Genomic DNA, 26546 nt, shown 5'->3' with positions numbered 1-26546 from the left:
AAACAATGTGATACACTTTCACTATCTCTGAACACAGTCCCTCTGGGGAGCAACAAAAGCTCCTGAAAAAATTATGAAGAAAGGACAATTTTCCATACCATCTCCTTCAAATCTCCCTCCATGCAGATCCCCAGCTCACACACACTATCATACACATAGGCAAGTGTACCCTTTGCAGGTAATGAAATGCTCTGGATCCTCTTCACTCTTAACAAAGCATTTATATCCCACTTCCTTTATTTGAGTTTTCTACTTAAATCAAGGAATTAATAATCTATGCCAATGCATTAATGCTACACTCCTAAGTACAGAAGTAGAAACACATTTGTATGTCATAATCAGAAGTGATTTCCTAAATCTCAGGAATTCCCCAGGTGAAATTCTATATTGACCCCCATACACAGTGAGCAAGGAGAGACCAAAGAAGAGGCAGACCACTCCAAGCTGGTTAGTGGCGACTTTTATAAGCAAGGGAATTTACATGAGGCTTGGTTTTGTGTACATCTGCTTATTTGCTCAGTCGTGTTCAACTGTTTGTGACCCACGGACTGTAGCCCACCAAGCTCTCTGTCCATTGAATTTTTTTAGCAAGCACACTGGAGCACCATTTCCTCCCCCAGGGGTTCTTCCCGACCCAGCCCAGGAATTGAACCTGCACCTACTGTGTCTCCTGAATTGCAGGTGGAGTCTTTACCCATTGAGCTACTGTCTTGGGTGACCTCAAGACAAAGAGATCACCACATCTGCTTACTACAGTTTTAAGAGTTTATGTAGAGGCTTTAATGGGGTTGTCATGTATACAGTCATGGTTTTATTAACAGATGACTCCCTCAGGACTGGCATCTTTGAGGTAGCTCCTAGAGAAGGAGAATGTATTTTCTAAAGACAAGAGAGGAGGAAAGGCTCTTCCCATTGCCCGAGTCCAGCTCCAAGGGTCAACCAGCAGTCATGTCCTCTCAGTGACCTCCTCCAACAAGGAGAGAGGCATGTCAAAAGTAATGTTACTAATTCTAGTTGTAGTTGCTAATGTTAGATAAAATGCAAAAATTATGTGAAGGAAATGTTATTATTTATATTAAATTTTCATCAATGTTCTCAGTACAAAAATATTCACTTGGATTGAAATGTTCTTTTATTTTTTACCTAGTTGGAGTGAAGTCAATGGAATTACCATTAAAAAACAGTCTCCTGAGCAGATTGGGGAGCAAAGGTCGGGGGGTCTGTTGGCCCATGTGAATATAATCTTCTGAGAAAAAAAATCAGTGGTGGATGCTTATTGATAGACAGGTTTTATTCTTCATAAATTGGATTAGGAAATGGCAGCCTACTACAGTATTCTTACCTGAAAAATCCCATGGACAGAGGAGCCTGGTGGCTATAGTCCAAAGGATCACAAAGAGTTGGAGATGACTGAATAACTAAACACTTCATAAATATTTATAATTTTAAATGGATTCATGTAGATGTAGGAGAATGTATGAATGGGTACTGTTAGGATTTAGGGTAAAGTTTTCATTAAATCAAATGCTTGCCCTTTATACTTTTTTGCCTATGATTTCAATAGGACAATATACAACAGGAATAATAACAGCTATAGAAAACCAAAACACAATTGTAAGGACTGCATGAAAGCCTGATTTCTTAATAAGCAGCTCTGCTAGCATCTAGTTTGGAGTAGCCTATGTGGGACCTCCACATGGCTTCCCTGGTGGCTCAGACAGTAAAGTGTCTGCCTACAATGCAGGAGACCCGGGTTTGCTCCCTGGGTTTGGAAGATCCCCTGGAGAAGGAGATGGCAACCCACTCCAGTATTCTTGCCTGGAAAATCCCATGGACGGAGGAGTCTGGTAGTATACAATCTATGGGTTTGCAAAGAGTCGGAAACGACTGAGTGACTTTACCTTCTTCCTTTCCAATGCTTTGGCCACCTGATGCAAAGAGACAACTCATTAGGAAAGACCTTGATACTGGGAAAGATTGAAGGCAAGAGGAGAAGTGGAAGGCAGACTACTAGATGGTTGGATGGCATCACCAAGTCAATGGACATGAGTTTTAGTAAACTCCAGGAGTTGGGGATGGACAGGGAGGCCTAGAGTGCTGCAGTACATGCGGTCGCAAAGAGTGGGACATGACTGAGCAACTGAACAACAACAACAAATGTGGGACCTTATATGTTTCTCAGAAGCCTTTACCTTAAGAACTTATTACCCTCAGACTATGACATGGATAAAGGAAGTAGAGAGAAGATGAGCATCAGATGGCCAGGTCTGAAAACTGTGGCACACAGTGGCTCTTTCACCTATACAAAAGCACCTCGGAAACAGAGACGAGGTGGAACAAATGCAGAGACAGGGAAGGCAGATGTGTGTGATTCAGTGCACACTCTGGTACTCGTGGTGAAGGACCCGCTGGCCAGTGTAGGTAGATTTCACAGACACAGTTTCGATTCCTGGGTGGGAAGATCTCTGGAGAAGGAAATGGCAACCCACTCCAGTATTCTTGCCTGGAGGATCCCATGAACTAACAGCCTGGCAGGCTATAGTTCACGGGGTTGCAAGAGTCAGACACGATTTAGCAGCTAAACCACCACGACGTTAGTGAGACTGATGTAACTACATTTGACTGCTGACTAATCAGATTTTATGTATTTTCTTGGGACGAAGGTGTGGGATAGGAGCTAAGGAGTAAAAACCAGGATGCTGATGGAAAGAAAAGAGCAGAAAATATGACCAAACATATCTTATGAAAATATTGAAAGTAATGAGAATTTGATGCTAATAGAGATGTCTATGGTCAAAAAACATTCAGGTCGCTTACAGTTTATATAAAAAAAGGACATATATACATAGTGTGTTTATATATGTATTACTTATATATCAGTTCAGTTCAGTTCAGTCACTCAGTCGGGTCCGACTCCTTGTGACCCCATGAATTGCGGCACGCCAGGCCTCCCTGTCCATCACCATCTCCGGAGTTTAATCAGACTCACGTCCATCGAGTCCGTGATGCCATCCAGCCATCTCATCCTCTGGTGTCCCCTTCTCCTCCTGCCCCCAATCCTTCCCAGCATCAGAGTCTTTTCCAATGAGTCAACTCTTCGCATGAGGTGGCCAAAGTACTGGAGCTTTAGCTTTAGCATCATTTCTTCTAAAGATATCCCAGGGCTCATCTCCTTCATAATGGACTGGTTGGATCTCCTTGCAGCCCAAGGGACTCTCAAGAGTCTTCTCCATCACCACAGTTCAAAAGCATCAATTCTTTGGTGCTCAGCCTTCTTCACAGTCCAACTCTCATATCCATACATGACCACAGGAACAACCATAGCCTTGACTAGACGGACCTTATAATACATTCAATATGTGTAATATATATCATATAAACAACATAAAATATATAAAACAAAAGATAAATCATATATAATATATGTCAATATATACAACATATGTAAACACATCAGTTCAGTTCAGTCTCTCAGTCGTGTCCGACTCTTTCGACCCCATGAATTGCAGCACGCCACGCCTACCTGCCATCACCAACTCCTGGAGTTCACTCAGACTCATGTCCATCCAGTCAGTGATGCCATCCAGCCATCTCATCCTCTGTCATCCGCTTCTCCTCCCGCCCCCAACCCCTCCCAGCATCAGAGTCTTTTCCAGTGAGTCAAGTCTTCACATGAGGTGGCCAAAGTACTGGAGTTTCAGCTTTAGCATCATTCTCTCCAAAGAAATCCCCGGGCTGATCTCCTTAAGAATGGACTGGTTGGATCTCCTTGCAGGCCAAGGGACTCTCAAGAGTCTTCTCCAACATCACAGTTCAAAAGCATCAATTCTTCGGCGCTCAGCCTTCTTCACAGTCCAACTCTCACATCCATACATGACCACTGGAAAAACTATAGCCTTGACTAGATGGACCTTTGATGGCAAAGTAGTGTCTCTGCTTTTCAATATGCTATCTAGGTTGGTCAAAACTTTTCTTCCAAGGAGTAAGCGTCTTTTAATTTCATGGCTGCAATCACCATCTGCAGTGATTTTGGAGCCCAGAAAAATAAAGTCTGACACTATTTCCACTGTTTCCCCATCTATTTCCCATGAGGTGATGGGACTGGACGCTATGATCTTCATTTTCTGAATGTTGAGCTTTAAGCCAACTTTTTCACTCTCCTCTTTCATTTTCATCAAGAGGCTTTTTAGGTCCTCTTCACTTTCTGCCATCAGGGTGGTGTCATCTGCATATCTGAGGTTATTGATTTTTCTCCCAGCAATCTTGATTCCAGCTTGTGCTTCTTCCAGCCCAGTGTTTCTCATGATGTACTGTGTATATACGTTAAATAAGCAAGGTGACAATATACAGCCTTGATGTACTCCTTTTCCTGTTTGGAACCAGTCTGTTGTTCCATGTCCAGTTCTAACTGTTGCTTCCTGACCTGCATATAGGTTTCTCAAGAGGCATCTCTTTCAGAATTTTCCACAGTTTATGGTGATCCACATAGTCAAGGCCTTGGCATATTCAATAAAGCAAAAATAGATGTGTTTCTGGAACTCTCTTACTTTTTCCATGATCCAGCAGATGTTGGCAATTTGATCTCTGGTTCCTCTGCCTTTTCTAAAACCAGCTTGAACATCTGGAAGTTCACGGTTCACGTATTGCTGAAGCCTGGCTTGGAGAATTTTGAGCATTATTTTACTAGTGTGTGAGATGAGTGCAATTGTGTGGTAGTTTGAGCATTCTTTGGCACTGCCTTTCTTTAGGATTGGAATGAAAACTGACTTTTTCCAGTCCTGTGGCCCCTGCTGAGTTTTCCAAATTTGCTGGCATATTGAGTTCAGCACTTTCACAGCATCATCTTTCAAGATTTGAAATAGCTCAACTGAAATTCCATCACCTCCACTAGCTTTGTTCGTAGTGATGTTTTTAAGGCCCACTTAACTTCACATTCCAGGATGTTTGGCTCTAGGTGAGTGATCACACCATCGTAATTATCTTGGTCTTGAAGAACTTCTTTGTACAGTTCTTCTGTGTATTCTTGCCACTTCTTCTTAATATCTTCTGCTTCTGTTAGGTCCATACCATTTCTGCCCTTTATCGAGCCTATCTTTGCATGAAATGTTCCCTTGATCTCACTAATTTTCTTGAAGAGATCTCTAGTCTTTCCCATTCTGTTCTTTTCCTCTATGTCTTTGAATTGATCTCTGAGTAAGGCTTTCTTATCTCTTCTTGCTGTTCTTTGAACTCTGCATTCAGATGCTTATATCTTTCCTTTTCTCCTTTGCTTTTTGCTTCTCTTATTTTCACAGCTATTTGTAAGGCCTCCTCAGACAGCCATTTTGCTTTTTTGTATTTCTTTTCCATGGAGATGGTCTTGATCCCTGTCTCCTGTACAATGTCACAAACCTCTGTCCATAGTTCATCAGGCACTCTATCTATCAGATCTAGTCCCTTAAATCTATTTCTCACTTCCACTGTATAATCATAAGGGATTTGATTTACGTCATACCTGAATGGTCTAGTGGTTTTCCCTACTTTCTTCAATTTAAGTCTGAATTTGGCAATAAGAAGTTCATGATCTGAGCCACAACAACTCCTGGTCTTGTTTTTGTTGACTGTATAGAGCTTCTCCATCTTTGGCTGCAAAGAATATAATCAATCTGACTGTGGTGTTGACCATCTGGTGATGTCCATATGTAGAGTCTTCTCTTGTGTTGTTGGAAGAGGGTGTTTGCTATGACCAGTGCATTTTCTTGGCAAAACTCTATTAGCCTTTGCCCTGCTTCATTCCGTATTCCAAGGCTAAATTTGTCAGTTACTCCAGGTGTTTCTTGACTTCCTACTTTTGCATTCCAGTCCCCTATAATGAAAAGGACATCTTTTTTGTGTGTTAGTTCTAAAAGGTCTTGTAGGTCTTCATAGAACCGTTCAACTTGAGCTTCTTCAGCATTACTGGTTGGGACATAGACTTGGATTACTGTAATATTGAATGGTTTGCCTTGGAAATGAACAGAGATCATTCTGTTGTTTTTGAGATTGCATTCAAGTACTGCATTTTGGACTCTTTTGTTGACCATGATGGCTACTCCATTTCTTCTGAGGGATTCCTGCCTGCAGTAGTAGATATAATGGTCATCTGAGTTAAATTCACCCATTCCAGTCCATTTTAGTTAGCTGATTCCTAGGATGTCGATGTTCACTCTTGCCATCTCTTGTTTGACCACTTCCAATTTGCCTTGATTAATGGACCTGCCATTCCAGGTTCCTATGCAATATTGCTCTTTTCAGCACTGGACCTTCCTTCTATCACCAGTCACATCCACAGCTGGTTATTGTTTTTGCTTTGGCTCCATCCCTTCATTCTTTCTGGAGTTATTTCTCCACTGATCTCCAGTTCCTTTTTTGCAAACTATTATATACATTTATTACAGACACATACAATTACATATTAAATATACATACATTCATATATATATATATATATATATATATATATATATATAATTTAGTCCACAGTGATACACACACACCATGCATGCATAACTTAGTCACTTAGGGAGACAGATTTAAATGTGTTTTCAGATTAAACCTATGAAAACAAACTTTACTAGTCAAATTAGGTTTGTTTTTATTCATGAAACAATGAACCATGAATTGCCAAATATGTGAACAAAATATTAAAGCAAACACCAGAGTAAAGAAACATAGAGCTAAATTGGCAGAAATAGAAATGATGTACAGAGGAAAAGAACATCTACAAAATAGATTTAGCATATTCAGAGAAAAACAAGCATTTATTTCATTTATAAAAGAGATTGTTGTCCAAAGGCAAGGAATATTACTAGACAAAGAAATTACCTAGATGTTTTTAAAGTCATCATATGGAATGAAAAGCAAAATAAATAAAGCTCAGATTCTAGCTGATGATCTGAAAGGTAAAAATTGAATAAATGTCCCAGAAGACGAAAAAAGCAAAAGGCAAAGCCAAGTATAAGCAGAGGACCGATTCCTGCTATAGTAGATCCAGGATTCTAAGTCTTATTGAATAAGTGTTGCAAATGAAAAGAACTGGGATTACAAATGGAAAGAAAAAATAAAATACGTAAATAAAAATATTTTCCTTAGCTAAAGAAAAAGATAGTCTCATATCATAGACAGAAACACTGATTAGAATTGAAGAGGATCCATATCCTGAGCGATTTCAGAACTTCAAGGATGAAGAGAAATTCCTCAATCTTCCATAGAGAGAAAAAGGATACAGATACAGCTTATAGTAAGTATCTGGTTGGCAGACTGACTTATCCAAACTATGTGCTAAGAAGATGATAAAAAAGACAACCTGAGGAAAAGAATATCTACTCAGATGAATTACCAGGAAAGCATAAAGAAAAAGACAAATCCAAATTTTCAAATGTTCAAGGGTCTTGTATGAGAAATAACTCCTTGGGGACAGTTTTGGATTCCACTCTGTGCTGTCCACATTCCTCCCTGCCTCATTTTCACCCCTTTCAGTTCTGGAGCCTGAGTTCCCACAGCTGCTGTAATTACTGGTGGCTGACAGTGGGCAGCTGATTCCCTCCCCACCCACCGCCCAAACTTTCCTGTTGATGGGAACAACCGATCATACCCAACATCATGCCCCTTCCTTGCTGTAACCCACACCAATGTGGGTTGACCCAGTTGAGGCAATTCTAAAGTGGCATCTTAGCTCTAGAGCTCCTGGGATAAGTTGAGGACTTTGTCATGTTTCACAGCCCAGCCTTTCCTTTTCCCCAATCCTGTTTCTTTTTTGTAACCCACCCCACTTCTCACTCCACAGCAGGTCAATCCTTAGGAGCAAGGTTCAGTCAATTTCCTAAACACAAATCTCCGCCTAAGAGTCTGCTACCTGAGGAACCAACCTGCAACAGAAACTACAGAGCAAAATATTTTTTTAAAAAAGCATTTAAGAAAGAGAATGATAAGGTGATTACAAATTACTGGTCACTGAAAATGCAAGTAAAAAAATGTAAGCTCAGAAGAAAATTAAGGAAATCTCACTAAACCTCACTTGAGATATTCTCCTCTGAGCAATAAAACATCGGTATATGAGGTCACAAGAGTCAGACACGATTTCGTGACTGAACAACAATCATAGGATTACATCTTCTCTGTGGTTTTATTTCAGTATTTGGGTTACATAGTTACATAATTTAAAAACTGCAAATATTGTTTTATCACACTTAAATTTTTGAAATCAACCCAAAGTAAAACTAGAACACAATAAGTTATATATCAAGTGTGAAGTTTATAAACTTTGAAACATTAAAATAATAGCATAAACAGTAAACTTTAGCACAGGAAGGAAAAGAGACATATGTAGTTAGGTAAGTCACTATATGATTAACCTTTTGAAGAGTGGAATGACATAATTCTGTCTAAAATTAATAAATCATGAAAAATCAAAATATTTATTCTAATCACTGAAGATGGTGACTACAGCCATGATATTAAAAGAAATTTTCTCCTTGGAAGAAAAGCCTTGACAAACCTAGATAGCATTTTCAAAATAGAGATATCACTTTGCCCACAAATGTCTGTAGTCAAAGCTATGATTTTTCCAGTAGTCATGTACAGATATGAGAGTTGGACCATAAAGAAGGCTGAGTGCCCAAGAATTGATGCTCTCAAAACTATGGTGTGGGAGAAGACTCTTGAGAGTCCCTTGGACAGCAAGGAAATCAAACCAGTCAATCCAAAAGGAAATTAACCCTGAATATTCACTGGAAGGACTAATGCTGAAGCTGAAGCCCCAGTACTTTGGCCACCTGATGCGAAGAGCCCATCCATTGGAAAATAGCCTGATGCTGGGAAAAATTGAGGGCTGAAGGAGAAGGGGATGACAGAATATGAGATAGTTGGACAGCATCATTGACCCAGTGGACATGAGTTTGAGCAAACTCTGGGAGATAATAAAGGATAGGAAAGCCTGGTCTGCTGCAGTCCATGGGTTGCAAAGAGTCAAACATGACTGAGCAACTGAATAACAACAATACAAAGGAAACTACCCAAAGAAATCAAACTCAAAAATTATGAAAAGAACTATCCAGAGTAGAAACAGGTCTGAGTATATGAGGAATTTTATACTCTTAATTTGAGATTTATCCATATATAGATTTAGATTTTTTGTAGATAGTTATTTAATTTAAAATAAAACTAAAAAATTAAAGAGCACCCTTATGATCCAAAGACTGGTAAATAAATTATAGTGAAATAAATTTTAATGGCCACTTAAATCCCTCAATTTAGATAATGCTCATAACTTCTGAAAGTGCTTTCACATCTTGAAGCAAAAATCATTTATTGATCACTTCTTCTGGGCAAGCTGATTGCTTTCCTATTAACTTATTTATTTTCATCCCCGAGACAGGTAAGGGAAAATGTCTTTTTATCCTTTTGACAGTTAAGGAAACTGAAACATAGAGGGAATAAGTTTGTTGCTTTGCCTATGTTCAGAAAGCTAATCCTGGTGGTATTCGAGTTCTGTTCTCTGTTACTTCAACCCCAGATTCTTGAGTTAGCATCTCTGTCCAACCACTGGGACATGGGTGATAACCAAAAGTTAGTTTGGAGAAGCCAATGTGAGAAATGGTCAAAAGTATAAGAAAGGACAATTGGGAAATAAGTAATTAATATTTTCTATCTGACTTGTATTTCCCAGGTCTTCCCAACAATCCCTATGAAATAAACAGCATTGTTCCCAGGGAACTTATAAGGAAACTGCGGCTCAGACTAGGTAACTGACTTCTTAGAGTCTACACAGCCAGACAATGGCAGAGAATTACACAGTTATCAAGTTTAGTTTTTTATTTTTCCTTAAGCAGAATTTCTGAACCTCAACAGTATTGAAAGTTTGGTATAGATAAACCTTTCCTGTGGAGTTGTCCTGTGTACTATAGAATATTTAATAGCATCTCTGGTTTCTAGGAAGTAGGAAGTCAAGTGATACCTGGAGTAATAGGCAAGTTTGGCCTTGGAGTACAAAATGAAGCAGGGCAAAGGCTAACAGAGTTTTGCCAAGAGAACGCACTGGTCATAGCAAACAACATAAGAGATGACTCTACACATATATAACACCAGGTGGCCAATACCCAAATTCAGTTTTGATTTGATTTAGGTCATACTTGATTGGTCTGGTGGTTTTCCCACTTTCTTCAATTTAAGTCTGAATTTTGCAATAAGGAGTTCATGATCTGAGCCACAGTCAGCTCCTGGTCTTGTTTTTGCCGACTGTATAGAGCTTCTCCATCTTTGACTGCAAAGAATATAATCAATCTAACTTCGGTATCATGCCAAAGAATGTTCAAACTACCAAACAATTACACTCATCTCACATGCTAGCAAACTAATGCACAAAATTCTCCAAGCGAGGCTTCAACAGTCTGTGAATGATGAACTTCCAAATGTTCAAGCTGGATTTAGAAAAGGCAGAGGAGCCAGAGATCAAATTGCCAACATCCATTGGATCATAGAAAAAGCAAGAGAATTTCAGAAAAACATGCACTTCTGCTTTATTGACTATGCTAAATCCTTTGACTGAATCACAACAAACTGGAAAACTCTTCAAGAGATGGGAATGCCAGCCCACCTGGCCTGCTTCCTGAGAAATCTGTATGCAGGTCAAGAAGCAACAGTTAGAACTAGACGTGGAACAACAGACTGGTTCCAAATCAGGAAAGTACTACATCAAAGCTGTATATTGTCACCCTGCTTATCTAACTTATATGAAGAGTACATCATGTGAAATGTTGGACTGGATGAAGCACAAACCAGAATCAAGATTGCTGGGAGAAATATCGATATACAGATATATCAGATATACAGATATCAGATACACAGATGACACCACCCTTATGGCAGGAAGCAAAGAGGAACTGAAGAGCTTCTTGATGAAAGTGAAAGAGAAGAGTGAAAAGTTGGCTTAAAACTCAACATTCAGAAAATTAAGATCATGGCATCTGGTCTCATCACTTCATGGCAAATAGATGGGGAAACAGTGGAAACAGTGTCAGACCTTATTTTTGGCCTCCAAAATAACTGCAGATGGTGATTGCAGCCACGAAATTAAAAGATGCTTGCTCCTTGGAAGAAAAGCTATGACAAACCTAGACATCGTATTAAAAAGCAGAGACATTACTTTGCTGACAGAGGTCCATACACTCAAAGATATGGTTCTTCCAGTAGTCATGTATGGATGTGAGAATTGGACCATAAAGAAAGCTGAGCACCAAAGAATTGATACTTTTGAACTGTGGTGTTGGAGAAGACTCTTGAGAGTCCCTTAGATTTCAAGGGGATCAAACCAGTCAATCCTAGCAGAAATCCACCTTGAATATTCACTGGAAGGACTGACTCTGAAGCTGAAGCTCCAATACTTTGGCCACCTGATGGGAAGAATTGACTCATTAGAAAAGACCCCGATACTGGGAAAGATTGAGGGCGGGAGGAGAAGGGGATGACAGAGGATGAGATGGTTGAATGGCATCATCGACTCAATGGACATGAGTTAGAGCAAACTCCAGTAATTGGTGATGGACAGGGAAGCCTGGTGTGCTGCAGTCTATGGGGGGTAAAGTGCTGGACATGACTGAGTCCAACAGAAGCCAGAACAACAACTGACTTCTACCCACTTAATGCCAGTAGCATCCATGCTTCCATTTGGACAGTCAAAAATATTTCCAGGTGTCTGCAGGGGAAGGGGATGAAGGGATAAATGCCAGCTGATAACCACTGCCCTGCAGGTATGGATTATCTTCCTAAACTATGTGACAGAACATTCCTCCAAGAACATTTATTTCTTTTCTTATTGGAGTATAATTGGTTTACAGTGACATACAGATGGCCAAGAGGCACATGAAAAGATGCTCAACATTAATTATTAAAGAAATGCAAATCATAAACTATAATCAGAATGTATTAAATGGCCATCATGAAAAAATCTGCAAATAATAAATGCTGGAGAGGGTGTGGAGAGAAGGGAACCCTTTTGCACTATTGGTGGGATTGTAAGTTGATACAGCCACTTTGGAGAACAGAATGAAGGGTTCTTAAAAAAAATCAAAACTAAAAATAGATTTACCATATAATCCATTAATCCCACTCCTGGACATAATCTGGAGGAAACCAAAATTTGAAATGATACATGCATCCCAATGTTTATCTCACAATAGGCAGGACATGGAAGCAACCTAAATGCCCACTGACAGATGAATGGATAAAGAAGATGTGGTACATATATACAATGGAACATTACTAAGTCATTAAGAGGAATTAAAGTAGATTCTAGTTTCTTGAGATTAGATTATTTTAAACTTTATCTTTGTACTTCACTATGAAATTTTGAATGTCAATGCTGAGTTGTATCTGAGTCCTATGATTCTGGAAAGTAGCAATGGTTAAGCAATCTTTCCATGCCTTTGTTTTGAGGAAGAGGACTGTTGCAATGAATCAACCCTCCCTGTATGACTGAGCGACTGAACTGAACTGAACTGATATAACTCAGTTAAGACTATAGATGTTCTTCTTCTTTACTTCTGACAAGGTCAGAGACAGATCCTCTCCATTCTCATTCTTTGCCTTGTAGGTGATCAGATTAACTGTTGAGCCCCCACTGATTAATCCAAACAAATTGCTTGTAACCAAACTCTGGTTAAGTTCCTCTGCTCCTCCCAGGCTTCTGCATTTTGATCCATCTTTAGCCCGAGCTTATATGTAACCCCTCCTTAAGTTCCCATCTTGAGAATAGTCCGATGGCAATATAAAAGTCTCTGATTCATGGTCCTTCTATCTCATCCTTGCACATTCACTTCCTCAAGCCCTGTTTTTGTTAGCTTTGTTTAACCCTTACAAAGAGAAGAATATTGCCCACTAGCTATTGAGAAGCTGGTAGATCTCATGGTTACGTTCTTCCTATTGCATTAACCTCCTTCTTCCCGCTGCAAAAGTCCATCCCCCGCGTTCCTTAGCAATGTTTTCAAATAAAGTTTCTCTTCATCTAGATCCAGATTTGTTTTTAATTAACATCAGAATAGCATAAGCAAAATGAACAACAACAACAAAATGAATGCCAACGTTTTGCTCTCTCTGCCATTTAGAACAGAATCAAAATGCTGCACTTAACCTAAAATATAATTTTAACTAGAAACAAAACTAGTTATGTATCTATTCTAATGTATGTGTGGAATATACATTGTAAATATATAACTGAATAAAAATGTGAAGCCATTTTATTCAATGATTTTAAGAGTTGCTAATATTCACAGTCTTCTAAGTGGGTTTGTTTAGGCCCTTGGGCCAGAGGCAGACCAAAAAAAAAAAAAAAAAAGGCTGCTCAATTACTGACATCTATGCATTTGTCAGCATAGGACAATTGACATGCCAGCTGAGTATTAAAATGGCTAGGGCATCATTTACTGGAGTGAGTGACTCTAAATAAGAAGCAAGTGTGATGAGATTCATTGCCTGAGGTATAGAACCTTTGCTTAGGACTACCTCCTAAAGATCTGGATATAAGAGAAGCCAACTTGTCTCCAAGAACAGTCTCAGTGGCTGAGAAATGGCTCACCATTAACATGTTTAGTTCAAGGGAGCAGAGGTGGAACAGATAGAAAGCCAGAACATGATTTTCCGTGGAGAGCTTACCTTTGTAGCCATGACAGGATTTAACCTGAGTATTTTTTTTCATCCTGAAACCATCTTAATTTTTTCCATAAGTTAACCAGGAGCAGAGCCTGTGTGGGGTTAGAGGTGAATTGGGAGAAATGGGAAAGGAAAAATAGTTCCAGCAGTAGGTGAATTCTTGTTACAATAATTTTACAGTAATTTTTCATTTGCCTTTTCTGTGCCTTTAATACCTTCAACACTTTTAAATTCTCAAGGTAAATTTTGGACCTGGCTTCAATTCTTTTTTTTTTTTTTTAATTTCCTGGGACTAATATTTTAGGTTAGAATTCTGTTGCTATTTTAAAACACCTTAGAGACATAAATTCATGTTTTCTTCCCCATGTAGCTAGAGATGCCTGAATGGATAAAGAGGTGCCATGCTTGATAAGGAAGAGAAATTGCCTCAGCTCCCCAATAGTGGTGGTGCTGGTTTAGTTGCTAAGTTATGTCTGATTCTTGCAACCCCATGGACTGTAGCTTGCCAGGCTCCTCTGTCCATGGGATTTCCCAGGCAAGAATACTGGGATGGGTTGCCACTTCCTTTTCAGAAATCTTCCTGACCCAGGGATAAACCTAGGTCCCCTGCATTGCAGGCAGATTTTTACTATATGAGCCACCAAGAAACTTCCCTGTCACAACCTAGAAAACAATTTCCTAGAACTTTTCATTCCTATCCCAACTATGCACCCACCCTCTTTCCACTGATGAGTGGTCACACAGATATTGTCATAGGAATTTTGATAGATATATCAACAGTATTCATAGTCTCAAAGCAAATAACTTTTAAAAGTTGACAGTTATGAGATAATAAGAAATGATAGGAGTCATGACTGACTAGTGTTGAAAAAATATTAAAATTGAATTGAAAATGTTGAGTAGTTCTTTTTGTTATAGCAAGTTTATTTCAACAAATGATCTATACATACTGTTAAAACTGACTGTTGACAGTCCTCAGAGATGTGTTTTGTTTGATGAGTATATTGTTCAACAATTTGAATTAGATAACTACACTGAATGGAAACTTGACATTCAAAAAATGAATTTCTGACTTTTTTCCCATGCTGTACTATATAGTCCAGATTTCAGCAAGGAAACAATTGCTTGACATTTGTAGGTATTGGCTCTTTTGAAGGGACATAGGTTCCTATGTTCATCACAGTCTACGAGATTATACCTACCTGTTCAATCCATTTTTATTACTCTCCAAGACTCTGTTGATATCTAAGTTTGAAAAACTCTAGTCTGTAAGTGCTATGACCCATTGATCCTACTCCAGGTTCAGAAATCTGCAATTTCCTTCTGCATATTTTATCTGCGTTAGCTAAGATACACATGTATTGGGAGTGGTTAGATTATTTTTCCAGGAATAATATTCACAAAGGGCCTATGTATCACCCTGGGAAACAACTTGGTGAAAGAGAAAACTAGCAGCATGAAAAACAATGGGTAAACCAATATTATCATGGATGATCAGATTCAGTTCAGTATAGTTAAGTCACTCAGTCGTGTCCAACTCTTTGCGACCCCATGAATTGCAGCACGCCAGGCCTCCCTGTCCATCACCAACTCCCGGAGTTCACCCAAACTCATGTCCATCGTGGTGATGCCATCCAGCCATCTCATCCACTGTCGTCCTCTTCTCCTGCCCCCAATCCCTCCCAGCATCAGAGTCTTTTCCAATGAGTTAACTCTTCGCATGAGGTGGCCAAAGTATTGGAGTTTCAGCTTCAGCATCATTCCTTCCAAAGAACACCCAGGGCTAATCTCCTTTAGAATGGACTGGTTGGATCTCCTTGCAGTCCAAGGGATTCTCAAGAGTCTTCTCCAACACCACAGTTCAAAAGCATCAATTCTTCGATGCTCAGCTTTTTTCACAGTCCAACTCTCACATCCATACATGACCACTGGACAAACCATAGCCTTGACTAGATGGACCTTTGTTGGCAAAGTAATGTCTCTGCTTTTGAATATGCTATCTAGGTTGGTCATAATTTTCCTTTCAAGGAGTAAGTGTCTTTTAATTTCATGGCTGCAATCACCATCTGCAGTGATTTTGGAGCCCAGAAAAAGAAAGTCTGATACTGTTTCCCCATCTATTTGCCATGAAGTGATGGGACTGGATGCCATGATCTTCGTTTTCTGAATGTTGAGCTTTAAGCCAGCTTTTTCACTCTCCACTTTCACTTTCATCAAGAGACTTTTTAGTTCGTCTTCACTTTCTGCCATAAGGGTGGTGTCATTTGCATATCTGAGGTTATTGATTTTTCTCCCGGAAATCTTGATTCCAGCTTGTGCTTCTTCCAGCCCAGCGTTTCTCATGATGTACTCTGCATATAAGTTAAATAAGCAGGGTGACAATATACAGCCTTGACATACTCCTTTTCCTATTTGGAACGAGTCTATTGTTCCATGTCCAGTTCTAACTGTTGCTGACCTGCATATAGGTTTCTCAAGAGGCAGGTCAAGTGATCTGGTATTCCCATCTCTTTTAAAAAGAGAGTGCTTATTTTAAATTTTGCATATTTAGGTTTTCTTAAAATGACTGACTAGAAGTATTCTGTAAATCTTTTGAAATTATAATAAGTAAAACTGTAATGACACAAATCACAAGTTCTATAAAATTGCCTCAGGCATTATATTTTCTAGAAATTAGCATTTTAGAGTACATTTTCTGTTTATGATCAAATAGTAATGCATAAGAGCATTTGACTAAAACCGAAAAAGATGCTGCACTCTATACATACGTATAAGATGTTTGTTTTGGTTTTATATATGTGTATATATATACACACACATATATATAATGTTTGTCTATCATCTATCTATCTACCTATTGATCTATTTATCTATATATCTATCCCTCTGTCTAGCTAATCTGAGTCATTGTTAAATCAGTATCTTTCTAATATTATGGGCCTTGTTTTAAACATATAGACAAGGTTTCTAGCTACCTGACATAGTTAACCATATAAAATATGATTGATATAGCACTTAGAAATAAAATGAAATCAAAGTAAATAAAATCTGTAACCAGTCCAAAATCCTTTTTATTGCTCTTTACTTATTATACGTTCCATCAACCTCCTTGTTTCTCCTTTATCTTACTATTTTATTTTTAAATTTAGAATTTTAATATTTTAGAGAAATTTAGCTTTGTAAACAATTAGACTAGGCAATGGATCATCTAGTAGTTTATATGGAAAGAAATTTCTGTTCTCTTCAAGCTATAATAATCAATGAAGTAATATAAAAATTATCAAGATGAAAGACATTTACATGTTCATTACTTCAAAAATTCTCTGTCTGGAATTATGATAATCTTTGTTAACTAGGGATTATAAAAGTTCAGGAGTTTGTTAAGAGAGAATGCATTTTTCCAATGCAGTTGATTTTAAGACATGTTTTCATCCATTTCTAATTTGTGCACACAGTTCTCTCTTGGGATGAGAGTCCTTGCACTGGATGCCAAGAAAGCCATCTTGTAAAAAATCAGTCACTGTAAGACACTTGCACAGAATAGAGAAACATTCCCTTACTACTTTACTACAGGATGCTGTCTGTGGAATTATCAGTGATTCCAAGCATTCACACAATCACTGTTCGAAGCGACATTATCAGAGACACGGCATTGACAGGAAGAATCGCACAGCAGTAAAGGAGATAAAGTAATTTGCAGAAGTACAGTAGGCTATCACAGTGATGCCAAAATAGCTTTGGGTGATTGAAATTATATATGTATGCTCATGTCTTTAGAATATAAAAAGGAGTTTGAAAAACTGGATTATGTCAGTAATCAATCTAATCTGTGCTTTAAAGGTCTAAGTCACAATAAAAACAAACCTTGATTATTGATTTTTTAAATCACAAAGGTTTTAACCTTTATGTTACCATCTGTTTATAATATCTCTTCTGAGAATTTTAATTTCTTTATTTGATGTCTTTGCCTGAGTATTTTCAATATAATCACTGAAAATTTGTGAGGTTAGAAAGACAAACAAAAGAATGAATGATTCACCAGATGACTGTCCTCAATTTCAGCACATACATTGTTAGAAAATATAAACTCTTGTTTTTCGAGGATTGAAATTAACTAATAGAGCCTAATTAATGATGTGTAACTATTCTGGTGTGTTGACTTGTGTGGATTTTTACAATCACCATGTAGCTCTCTAAGAGAAAAATTACAAGAAAGCACAATCAGTAGAGAGGTACACATAGGCCTGAGTGGATGCTAAGGACAAATGGTAAAATATAAAATTAATTCTGAGTCATTTTTGGCAAATTAGATTCTTTCCTCATGATTATGGAAATTTGGATAATGATTTTCTAAAATAGACTTTTTTAACAAAAGATAAAATTAAATAAAATTTTTGCTTAATCAGACATTTTTGATGTTATGTAAAAATATTGGAAAGCATTGGCCTCTCACTGGGTTATTGGCAAGGAAAAAAAAAAAAAGACTTCCTCTTAATCACATTGATGAGACTTAGTGTGAAGACCCAAGAAGATCATATATATTGTTTCAAAGGATGGCTACTGTATGTATGTGTGCATACATACACAGCTACAAGATCTCATACTATGGTCATGTAAAACATTTGCAAGACATTTATTTAAGTCTAGAAACAGTCTTGGCTGGGAAACAGAGCAAAACAAAGTACTTATTTCAGTTTAGTCACTCAGTCGTGTCTAGCTCTTTGTGACCCCAGCATGCCAGGCTTCCCTATCCATCACCAACTCTCAGAGCTTGCTCAAAGTCATGTCCATCGAGTCGGTGATGCTATCCAGCCATCTCATCCTCTGTCATCCCCGTCTCCTCCTGCCTTCAATCTTTCCCAGCATCAGGGTCTTTTCCAATGAGACAGTTCTTTGCATCAGGGGGCTGAAGTTTTGGAGCTTCAGCTTGAGCATCAGTCCTTCCAACGAATATTCAGAATGGATTTCCTTTAGGATTGACTGGTTTGACCTCCTTGAAGTCCAAGGGACTCTCAAGAGTCTTCTCTAACACCACAGTTCAAAAGCATTGGAAAAAATGGACTATTGGAAAAACCATAGCTTTGACTAGATGGACATTTGTCAGCAAAGTAATTTCTCTACTTTTTAATATGCTGTCTAGGTTGGTCATAGCTTTTCTTCCAAGGAGCAAGTGTCTTTTAATTTCATGGCTGCAGTTACCATCCGCATGATTTTGGAGCCGAAGAAAATAAAGTCTGTCACTGTTTCCATTGTTTCCCCATCTAGTTGCCATGAAGTGATGGGACCAGATGCCATAATCTTAGTTTTTTGAATGTCAGGTACTTATTTCCTCATAGTGAATTCACTTATGATAGTGAGATTTTGGTATCAGAAAATAAGGCCCTGTTTTATCTAAAGGGCTTCCCTGATGGCTCAGATGGTAAAGAATCGACCTGCAATGTGGGAGATCTGGATTTGATCCCTGGGTTGGGAAGATGCCCTAAAGAAGGGCAAGCCCACTCCAATATTGTTTCCTGGAGAAACCCCATGGACTCCATGGACAGTGGAGCCTGGCGGGCTACAGTCCATGAGGTGGCGAATAGTCAGACATGACTGAGTGGCTAAGCACTATACACAATAACTATATATGCTGCACTGGCTTCGTGGTTGGGCAGCAAGCAAGTCACGGATATTGGAAGCAGTTTGAATGAAGACCCATGTTATGCAGTTGTAAACCATCAGGTGAAATTGTTCTCAATAGTGATTTGGGAAGTAGACAGACTGAGAAGTAGGGCTCCTGAGCCTGTAGCTCTCAATAAAATGGTTTGAAAGATAACAGTAATTATATGTATTGAGATAGTAATATAATAAAATGTTTCTCTGGGAAACAATTGCTAAAATAAATCAAAATAAATTAAAGAGTCCAAATTTGAGAGTGCCAAATGGTTATCAAAGCTTTTGTTTAGGCCACTAACAGTAACTGCTAAGAGGGGGAAAAAAATAGAATGATATAGGACAATTCATATGTAGTCCTGAAGCAAAGATCCTATTAAGGCTGTGGCCATCTCACTCAAAACTGTCATGCCAGAAAGTCCCCAAATCACCACAATTAACTGAGATATAATGTATGAAGGCAAACAATTAGAGAAATCAATCAGGTTTAAGAAACATGTGGGGGTGGTGAGGAGTAAGAGGGAGGGGATATATGTACACTTATGGTTGATAGAAAAAAGAAAGTGAAGTCGCTCAGTCGTGTCTGACTCTTTGTGACTCGGTGGACTGTAGTCTACCAGGCTCCTCTGTCCAGGGGATTCTCCAGGCAAAAATACTGGAGTGGGTTGCCACTTCCTTCTTCAGGGGACCGTCCCGACCCAGGGATTGAATCTAGGTCTCCCACATTGTGGGCAGACGCTTTTCCCTCTGAGCCACCAGAGAAGCCATGTTGTTATACAGCAGAAACCAACACAACATTTTAAAGCAATTATCCTTCAATTTAAAAAAAAAAAAAAAAAAAAGGAGGCATGTCTACAAAAAACTTTACATGTGGTTACAACATGACAGGGATAGAGTAGGTAATATGCCTAGTAAGTTTCTGAAAGAATTATATTGCCAAAACTTGCATAAACTTAGTCATATACTTGGCAGATGCGGGGTCCAGGGTGGACAGCATGGTGAAAGCCGAAGAGCCAAGGCTGAGGCTTGCATTATAATGTTTGTGTAGACGGTGGCGGTTGGGGGTTGGGGTGGGGTGGTGGGAGGGGTGCTCTTGTGGCTCAGCGGTAAAGAACCTGCCTGCAATGCAAGAGCTGCCTGCATTGCAGGCAGATCCCTTAGAGATCCCCTGGAGAAAGAAATGTCAACCCACTCCAGTATTCTTGCCTGAAGAATCCCATGGACAGAGGAGACTGGTGGGCTACAGTTCATGGGGTTGCAAGAGTTGGACATGACTTAGCGACTAAACCACCACCACCACTAAACAACCACCGTCAGCTTTGAGAGGGAGTGCCACTTGCGGTGCCTGTCCACAAAATATCTCATTTAGAGATTTCAGGCCATGTTTGAGGGATTACACGTTCATGGGATAGTTTGTTAACTAGCCAATAAGGGTCATTATCTAAAATTCTTCATTAGTGAGAGTTTGGTGATCTAAGAGTACTTAAATAAGAATCAATATTTCTAATCTCTTTCGAAGCATTCTAGCAAAGATCTTCACATTCAAATTCAATGCAAATACAGATCTGAAGTACCTATATTTTAAAAATTTGATCCTTAACTAGGATCACAGACATGATCTTTAACATGAAGTTATCACAGACACGATCTTTAACATGAAGTTAGAAAAACATTTATTTAAGTGGAAAAGATTTTTTGAAAGTCTTTTCTCCACACTATAGAGTATTACTAGTATCACCTTATAGTGTATTAAAAATTTGTTACAGTATCTTGGTCTTAATAATGTGGCTGATTGAATATCAGCCACACAGTTACATAACTGTCCTGGTTGAATCTCTAGCAGTCTGGTTATCTCTTCATTATCAAAATGGTTATTTTCACAAGAGTGTAATGTCTAGATTAGGCAGGCTCAGCTTGAACAAAACCTTTATTACTATTTAAGAGATAGCACCAAGGGAATGAGTTTAAACTTGAGAAATAGGTTTAGAATGGACATTCATTGATTTATTTTCTAAAACACAAGTTTCAGCGTAATATAAACTAGATATCTATCATATCTGAAATGAGCCATTGACAGAGATGAAGAATGAATTTGCTAGCAATATTTCTTAGAGAAAATGATATTATTAGATACATGTACATATATATATTTATAAATACACACATATAGAAATAAAAACTATTTTAGTATATATTACAATATATATTATACATATAGATAAAATATGCATATAAATACTTTACATTTTATATTTTATGTAAATATTGTATAATATTTATAAATCCATAAATATATATTGCAGCCATGAAATTAAAAGATGCTTACTCTTTGGAAGGAAAGTTATGACCAACCTAGATAGCATATTCAAAAGCAGAGACATTACTTTGCCAACAAAGGTCCATCTAGTCAAGGCTATGGTTTGTCCAGTAGTCATGTATGGATGTGAAAGTTGACTGTGAAGAAAGCTGAGCACTGAAGAATTGATGCTTTTGAACTGTGGTGTTGGAGAAGACTCTTGAGAATCCCTTGGACTGCAAGGAGTTCCAACAAGTTCATCCTAAAGGAGACCAGCCCTGGGTGTTCTTTGGAAGGACTGATGTTGAAGCTAAAGCTCCAATATTTTGACCACCTGGTGCAAAGACCTGACTTATTGGAAAGACCCTGATTATGGAAAAGATTGAGGGCAGGAGGAGAAGGGGACAACAGAGGATGAGATGGTTGGACATGAGTTTGGGTAAACTCCGGGAGTTGGTGATGGACAGGGAGACCTGGTGTGCTGCGATTCATGGGGTCACAAAGAGTCAGACACGACTGAGTGACTGAACTGATAGCAGTGTACATGCAATAAGTATATATACAATGAACTTATTAACCTATTTACTTTGACTAGTGGTCTTCATTCTTTTGATCCAAACTGTCTCTAATCTGCCTTTTGTTTTCCTTCTCTCCTTTCTACACTTCTACTTTATTCACAAATCATGAAAGACTTCATATATTCATGGACCTCTTGAGAGCATATAAGCAAACCTATTCAATGTGCACATACAAATACATACATATCAGAGCTGGGCAAAGTATAAGTACTTGTGTGATAGCCACCTCTTTTTGTAAATAAAGTTTTATTAAAATATAGTCATGCTCATATGTTTACATGTTTATGGCTGCTTTTGTTTTATAAGAGCAGAGTTAAGTGGTTATGTAATGAACTGTATGACTCACAAGCCTAAAGATATTACTGTTTTTTTTTTCAGAAAATTTTGCTGACCCCTGATTAGTACACATTGTTTTACTTATCTTCTGCTGTGTAACTAATCATCCTGAAACTTCATAGAAAAAATAGTCATTTACTAGCTCCGAATCCCTAGAGTTGGCAATTTGGGCTCGGTCCTGTTGGTTAGCTCTTCTGCAGGTCTTCCTTCAGATCTCTAATTCTAGCAGTCAGTTCGTTGCTCCTAAGAAGATAGATGGTCCAAGGAAGCCTCACTCCCCTTGTTAGTTCTGAGTGCTCACCTTTGGCTAGAACCTCTCCCATTTGGTTTCTCATCCTTAAGAAGGCTGCTGCTGCTACTGCTGCTAAGTTGCTTCAGTTGTGTCCGACTCTGTGCGACCCCATAGACGGCAGCCCACCAGGCTCCGCCGTCCCTGGGATTCTCCAGGCAAGAATACTGGAGTGGGTTGCCATTTCCTAGCATCCTTTTTTTTTTTCTTAAGGTCCTGTCAAGGCAGTGTTCTAAAAAAGCAAAAGCAGAAGCTGGAAGGTAGCAGAGTTCTAAATTTGGAATATCATAGTCATCAAATTATAATGATCAAAATAAATTATGAGACAATCAAGTCTTAGGGAATTGTAGGACTTGACTGTATTTCTTTGGGGAAATTAGGAAATCACAGTTGAAAGGGGTATTAAATAAAAATTGGTGGAATTTATGACCATTCATTTTTTTTTTGCAATGTATTACTTTTATATATACTGTCAATTATATTGGTAGCAAATTACCTGGCAATTTTATGAAGTGAAATATTCCAGATAAAAAGGCTTACCACCACTTCAAGTACAAACCTATGAAAACTTATACAAATATGTATGGTAGAAAGTTTTCATTACTCTCTGGAATTTTATCCTATCTTCCTATATAGAATATGTTGATAATAACTAAACTTATATTGATTAATAGCTTTGTTATTCTCTACTGTTATTTATGGACTTCCCTGGTGGCTCATAGGTTAAAGCATCTGCCTGGAATGCGGGAGACCTGGGTTCGATCCCTGGGTCAGGAAGATCTCCTGGAGAAGGAAATGGCAATCCACTCCAGTACTCTTGCCTGGAGAATCCCATGGAGGGAGGAGCCTGGTAGGCTACAGTCCATGGGGTCGCAAAGAGTCGGACATGACTGAGCGATTTCACATGCAAACACACACACACACACACACACACATTGTTATTTATGCAGGCCTCTAATAGATCAGTCACCTTGGGGTTATTGATAAATATAGTTGTATGGAAAAGTTGCTTCTAAACCAAGTAATCAAATAGATCTTTCTAAACTCTATGTTTCCTTGGTAATATCCTCAGATTTTTATTTCTCTTTCTAATTTTCTGAAAAATTACATTTAAAATAATATTAGAAATGGGTTTAAAGGAAAAATATGCAGTGTCTTTAGACAAGTATTCAGTTTAAATGCAGTTTGATTTGATTAAGTCACAAGAGTTGGTCCAGGTCTGCAGTCAGCTATGAAACTGATGTCTTTCTAAATGTGGAAGACATTTTGAAAACCAAAACCTCCTAAGTGCTATGGTCGGAATCCATGCTCCCTCAAAATTCATATATTGAAATCCTAATGCCTAATGTGATAGTATTAGGAGACAGGAATTTGTGAGGTGACTAGATGATTGGGGTGGATTCTTTATGAGTAAGACCCCATGGATTCCTTTAGTCCTCTCACCATGTGCGTTTGTGCTCAGTTGTGTCCAGTTCTTTGCGACCTCATGGACTGTAGCCTGCCAGGCTCCTCTGTCCATGGAATTTTCCAGGCAAGAATACTGGAGTGGGTTGCCATGCCCTCCTCGAGTGGATCTTCCTGATCCAGGGACTGAACCTGCGTGTCTTTTGTTTCCTACTTTGGCAGGTGAATTCTTTACCACTGCACCACCTAGGAAGCACTCCCATCATGCGAGGACAGAGCAAAATGTTGGCAGAATACATCTCAGAAGGGGGCGCTGTCAGAGGCTGACTGTGCTGGCACCCTCATCTTGGACTTACAGCTTGCAAAACTGTGAGACATAAATTTCTGTTGTTTAAAAACTACCCAGTTTGTGGTATTTTGTTATAGCCGCCCCAATAGACTAAGACAGTAAGTATTAATGATGAGCTGGTAAGTCATTCTCTCTCTCTCTAGACACACACACACACACACACACACACAATGTATTTTGTGTAATAAAAAACCTGTGTATCAAATAATCATGAATCTTTACATATTCATTTTGGTGAAGACTTTTGGCAAAAGAAATGCAAAACCAAAATTTCTCTTTGGTCTTCATGTGTTTATTTGGTCACTATGTTCTTTAAATTTTTATTTTTAATTTGCTGTCAATATATTAAGATTAGTATATTTCACATAAAAATCCAATATCTGGCTTATATAAAGTTAGAAGATCTGACAATAATGGTACCTCTTTCCCACTTGACAACCATCCAAAAAGCTGGAGATTGACCAAGTAACATGCTCTAGTCCACTGCATTTCACACAACTCATGTCCATTCATTCTTGCTGCCCATCCTGTTCATTTTGCATTTCAATTTGGGAGCTCTGTTTATATTAACATTTCCTGGGATCTCACTGGGCTGCATTTACTCTTATTAATGCCCTAGATATTTACCTGCTGTGGGGCTCCTCTGACTCTTCCTGCACACAGTTAAGGTCAATTTTTAAAACGCCAGCTTTTCTGCTCATGTTCATTTCATTTTCTTTCCTTTTTCTTTGTTGAAGTACAGTTGATTTATAATGTTGTGTTAGTTTCTGATGTATAGCAAAGTGATTCAGTTACACTTGCATATAAATCTGCTCATCCAAGACTCCTAATTTATCTCTGTTTCTGTGGCTTATTGTGGTCTGTTTCTTTGCACCTGTCCATTGCATTTCATCATGGAGCTGAAAAAATATTTTCTATGTCCACTTAGAAAAGCAATGACTCTTTTTGTTTTTCATGTTTGTTACTTTGGTCCATGTTTTAATTTAGGCTGAGTTTCGTTTCCCTTGTACACCGGGTACAATGATTTATGATGTTAAGTTTTTCTTCAGCTGGAAGCTCAGTCTTGCCTTTAACAACATTAAGCAAAATCTGAAATTTCCCTTTTCTTGAAAAGATTGCCCATATCTTCATGTAAAGGCCTATCTACTCCCCGATCACATCTGTTTTCTCATTTTACTGACCTCCTGATCAGGAATTATATTCACTAATATGACTTCTCTGTAACAGTTTCCTGTAGAGGGTCTGTTCACGTCCCTATGCGACACTCTCTTTTTCTACCCATGATTCATCACATTTAAATTCTCATTAGTTCATAGGAAAACATGGAAATATGGCACAATATTAAAAATGTTTTTAAGAATGCAAAAATCTCCTGAATATAACTAAAATTCCCTCCTCTTTCCACCCCATTATTACCATCATATTATGTAAAAATTGTGTTTTAGGGATGCACACGTTTCTCTGAGAACCCTTATTTCTCAAGGGTTATTGTACATTCAAAAGTGGAGACATTACTTTGCCGACTAAGGTCTGTCTAGTCAAGGCTATGGTTTTTCCTGTGGTCATGTATGGATATGAGAGTTGGACTGTGAAGAAGGCTGAGCACCAAAGAATTGATGCTTTTGAAATGTGGTGTTGGAGAAGACTCTTGAGAGTCCCTTGGACTGCAAGGAGATCCAACCAGTCCATTCTGAAGGAGATCAGCCCTGGGATTTCTTTGGAAGGAATGATGCTAAAGCTGAAACTCCAGTACTTTGGCCACCTCATGCGAAGAGTTGACTCATTGGAAAAGACTGATGCTGGGAGGGATTGGGGGCAGGAGGAGAAGGGGACGACAGAGGATGAGATGACTGGATGGCATCACTGACTCATTGGACGTGAGTCTGAGTGAACTCTGGGAGTTGGTGATGGACAGGGAGGCCTGGCGTGCTGCGATTCATGGGGTCGCAAAGAGTCAGACATGACTGAGTGACTGAACTG

The sequence above is a fragment of the Ovis aries genome, chromosome 2, assembly GCF_016772045.2.
Source record: "Ovis aries strain OAR_USU_Benz2616 breed Rambouillet chromosome 2, ARS-UI_Ramb_v3.0, whole genome shotgun sequence".
NCBI classification, from domain to species: domain Eukaryota; kingdom Metazoa; phylum Chordata; class Mammalia; order Artiodactyla; family Bovidae; genus Ovis; species Ovis aries.
The sequence above is the reverse complement of the archived record's forward strand: the minus strand, read 5'-3'. Positions refer to the sequence as shown.